Below are 5,099 nucleotides of genomic sequence, written 5' to 3' on the forward strand. Positions count from 1 at the left end.
GCGGTACAGACAGATGAGTCAGTCGCGGCGTTGTAAGCCGGCGGACGGGTAAGTTTAGACGCGTCGTATTGATGTAGACAGGGCCGCAGAGGCCGTGGCTTGCATATATATTCGTTGATCATTATGGCGGGTCAGATGCTAGTGCATGACATGACCATCGCTCTTGCAGTGAACAATTGTCCTGCATCAAAAAATATCACAACTCGAAGTAATTGCTCTTTTTTAAAGAAAGCAATATACTCCCTCCGTCCCAAAATAAGTGTCTTAACCTTAGTACAATTTTGTACTAAACTTAGTACAAAGTTGAGACACTTATTTTGGGACGGAGGGAGTATAATATAAAAATATAATGGATGGGTTTCACATGATACGTCAGGCTAGTAGTTATCCTCCTCATTGTAAGCCGGTGTGGACGCGTGAACCGGCCGCAAAAGCGGACGGGCGGGTCGTCCGTAGCGTTGTAAGCCGGTGCGGACGAGCAAGTTGTCATCTGCGTTGTAAGCCGGTACGGACGCGTGAATCGGCCGCAAGGGCGGACGGGCGAGTCGTCCGTGGCATTGTAAGGTGGCGCGGACGGGTGAGTCGGCCGGCGTGTTGATGCAATCTGGACCGCGACACACATATCCGTGAAGCTGTGCGGCACAGCCGAATGTGCATCCGTGGTATGATGGGAGAAGCAATTGTCCTGTGTAAAAATGTTACAAGGCAGAATAATTGCTTTTTGACAGAAAACAATAAGTGTTTAATAAGATAAATTTAGATAGATATCACCTGATGTTTGTGAATGACATATGATATGTACGCCGCGTCAGAGGTGGCTCAATATAATCTCGGCGGTTCAGGCAGACCGATGACTCCCGGCGGCTTGACACAGCAGAGGCAGCTTAACGTGGCCCCGACGGTTTAACGTGGCGGCGACGGCGACGTTGGGATGAAGCCTTTCCAGGATTGTTTTTGTACTAACACCTTTTTTGTTCAAGGGGCAGCCAACTTGCCGTACCACCAACAATGATTAGTCTCAGACCCTTCTTAATTAAAATAGCACAAGTGTGGCTCACGGTAGCAGCTGTGGACTCAGCAGGGACCGGGTCTTCGTGCAACCATGGCAGCAATTTTAGGTAGCTCGATGGCACGTGACAATGACGGTCGAGCAAGGAGAGGTCAACAGAGACGCAGTAAGGCACAGCAGAAGCAATGCTCGCAGGCGGCGGGTCATATTTCCGGCGCGGCGACTTGAAGCAGGCCGACCGCAGCGGCGGTTTGGAACACCGGCGGGGGCGGCTCGGAGGCCGCGATGGTTGTAGCAGAAGCATATTGGTGAGACGGTGGCTCAGTAGAAGCTCCGGCAGGACAAGGCGGCTCAACGCGGGACAGCCCGGAGGGCGACCGGGCGGCTCACGGCGCTGGGCGACTCTCCCTTGAAGCTCACCGCGCTGCAGCGGTTCGTAGCACAGAGGCCGAGAATAACCATGGCAGACACGGAACGGCAGCAGAGGAAAGCGAAACGTGATCGAGCAGGCAGCAGAGGAAAGCGAAATATTGACTCCTCCTCCGGGTCGTGGCCCCTCTCCTTTTTTTAACACGGCTGAGCAAGCCAGCTTAGATCGGTTTCCTCTGTATGACTACTTTTTGCAGGTGGTAATATGCCTTGGCAGACTCATCAGTTGATGGTAAAAACAAAAAACTAATGCCTTCCCACGTCACAGTGGATATTGGAGTAGTAGTAGTTGATGACTTGATTTTGGTCTTCACGCACAAAGCAGCAGCGGCAGATTGATGTTTGCCTCAGGACTTGATTCCCTCGTGGGCGGCAGCCACTATGGATGCTACGTACAGAAGAGTGGTTGCAACGCGGCAGAACAACAAGGACAGCTGCAGCTTTTTGGGATTTCCATTGGGTATCGCGGTGGAACAGCAAGGACGAGTACGGCTGCGGCATCTTGGTGGAATTTGTGGTCCGACGGATCGCTTGAACTCCAGTTGGCCTCGGAGCAGTAACGTGGCAGATAAATCTCCTCGTGCAGAAGATGTCATCTCGGACTCGACAGATTGAGACGACGCGACGGTGACGTATACAGCCTTAATTTTTTATTTAACCTTTATACCTCACGGATCATAAATCTGGTCCAACGAACTTGAAACTAATACGGATCTTTTCGAACCGGCTCTTCTTCCATCTAACCAGCGCGAACTTCTCGATCCCTGGGAGAGATCCCTTCAAGAACTCAACACCACCGTGCGCCAGCCTCCACGGTGGGCGCCAACTGTCGTGGAATTGTCATGGCAGATGTCCTAGCATGAGGACTTAGTCGTGAGGCCAACGCATCTATGTGGTAGCTTGAGAGGGGTTGAGCGGAATCGAGAGACGCAACACAAGACAAGGATTTAGACAGCTTCGGGCCCTGGGAAACATCATCCGGTAATAGCCCTACATGATGTTTGTGGCTAGATCTCATTATGCTCATGAGAGAGTCGCCGCATAAGCCGGCTCCCCGTTTGTGTCTAGCCCTAGATATTGTTTCTTGCTTGTCCCTCTTTGGGGAGCCCTGCCCCTCCTTATATATGTTGAAGGGGCGGGTTACATGATTAGTCCTAGTAGGATTAGGATTACTCTATTACAAGTGGAATCCTAGTCTTGCTTCCTTTGTAGAAGAATATTCCTTATACCTTTCCTCTTAAGCCGGCCTACCATAACATAAGCCGGCCTTCTGGGCCTTGAGCCTCCTGGGCCCCCGGGTCTTGTCGCTCCTCTGGTCTGCTTGCCAGGTCACCCATAAGTCGCCAGGCTCGGGCAGGTCACTTAGTGAGTCGTCCAGTCAGGGCGGGTCATTAGTGAGTCGCCAAGTCCGGCCGGGTTATACATCCGGCCGGGTCATACCGCGGGGTATATCCCTGACAGTACCCATACATATTTTCGGGCCGCATGCAGTGTATACGGGGTCTTCTGATCGACCACATCTCCCTTGTGCAGTTTTTTATGACGACACGCGTATTTGTGGGCTCCCCGAGTGTATATATATCATCCCTTTGACCGATAACGAGGGGTATGTGTTGGCCATGAATGGATTCCTCCTAGTTCGTGTTAGGGCCGGTCACCGTCACATGTCGCTCAAGCAAAGCTCGAGCTCATCCGTTGTCAGGATTCCCTCCCACATGCTCGGATTGCTGGGTTCGACATACATCATAACCTGCGTATCTCTTCCTTAACTACCTTGCCTTCATGGTTGTCTGTATCGAGAGGTAGGCACCACATCTAAATTGTACATTATTCTATTTTGAAAACACACATCACCCCTTCCCAACGTACATCATTTTGGGCCGCATGCAAGAGGTGTTGGTTTTGTGGTCCCTCTCGTGTGATTTTTATGATGGTTCAATCTATTGGACCAAGCGGTTTATCGACAACAACTGTCATTTGACCAAATGAAAGATTCATTGGTCCGTCTTATGGTAGGTCATGGCGACATGCATGTATGACCAAAGTGTCGATCATTACGTGCATCCGCCCCGCTGACACAAAGTGGGAGGTAGTGGGCCAAGCATCCTAGCAAGCTACGACATTATGTCATCATGGATATATCCAAGGGTGCTTTCGGCTTTGCGAGGCAGGTGCCACCAAAGTTATGCATTTTGTATTTAAAGTTTTAAACATCCTCAATATTCCTACGTATATTTAGCCACTTCCAGGTGGTTCTTGACTTCTGGCCCCTCTCATCGATCTTCGATGATGCACCCAACCGTGAACCCGCGCGGTCGAAGTTCTGCATTGGAATTTTGAACATCACAGACCACCCTTTTCACTCATATAAATTTGGGCCACATGCCGGTGTGGCTGTCTTCTGACCCTCTCTAACGTTATTTTTGCTGCAAAGACTCTAATGACGCTCAAAGGACATGGGTATAATATCTTAACCGTGTGCGATACAAGTGCGTTGTGAATCACCATGCCTTCGCAAGCGCGAGCAAAGGTGGAGGTACTGGCTCAACCGTGTGCGATGCAAGTGCGTTGTAAAATCACCACGACTGCGCAAACGCGAGAAAAGGGTGGAGGTGCTGGCTTAACCGTGTGCGATGCAAGTGCACTTTAAAATCACCACCTGCGCAAGCTAAAGGCAGGTAAGTTTATTTGGAAATTAGGACGAACCGTGTGCGATAGACCAGCTAGCTAGAAATATAAAAACAAACTACCCGCATTGAGCGTTGCAAAAATCGGCGGTTCCGCCACTTTTCCTTATTATCATACACGCATATTGTTATTGGACTGTGCGCGATCTTGGGCACTCCCGCCGCGCATCAATTCCTTTATGCAAATTTTAGTAGTCGTCGTACTTCAACCATCGCCCACACTCCTCCAGCACCGACATTATAGTAAAATTGCAGTAGCCGAGGCATTTGAACCGTCCACATCCCTCATCCACCACCATCTCCACCCACCATTACTAAAATTTTCAGTAGTCGTGGCGTATCCTCAAACACCCCCCCCCCCCCCTCCACAGTCGCCCCACCCGGGCTCCTCCCCCCTCGAACCCTAGCTCGTGGCCACCGCCGGCGCCGCTGCCAACCCCTGCTGCTCTGCCCGTTCCTCCTAGCTTAGATAATAAAGTTCAGGTTACCCAGCGATTCCCATACCGTCGCCCCACTCCCCTAAGTTTTTAGATGAGTCCTGCGATGTCCCTCCCCGCCAGATCCACATCTCCTGCTCCAGAATGTCGCAGCCTAAGCTCGACCACGTATCCTGGGGAGCCCGACGAGCGTTCGGCCAAGAAGAGGATTATCATGGCCTCTCCGGCGGACGTTGGCGAGGTGGCCACCATTCGCCCCGACCAGTCGATCCCGAAGCAACACGTCACCGCAAAAGCCGGCGAAGACGTTGACTACGTTGCCATGTCGAAGGCTTCATGCCAGCGGGCTAGCATATTACTGTATCTCAGGAAAGCTGGCTACGACATCAAGCTCATCCACAGCGACGGCTTCACGCGGGCCATATAACAGGTTAAGTGGACCCACTACAGGAATCAGGCACTTTGCCGTCCGCCACGGCTGACGGCAAAGGCATGCCTGGCTGACGGCAACAGGTCTGGCTGAATAGGCTACGGCAA

The sequence above is a fragment of the Triticum aestivum genome, chromosome 4D, assembly GCF_018294505.1.
Source record: "Triticum aestivum cultivar Chinese Spring chromosome 4D, IWGSC CS RefSeq v2.1, whole genome shotgun sequence".
In the NCBI taxonomy this organism is placed as follows: domain Eukaryota; kingdom Viridiplantae; phylum Streptophyta; class Magnoliopsida; order Poales; family Poaceae; genus Triticum; species Triticum aestivum.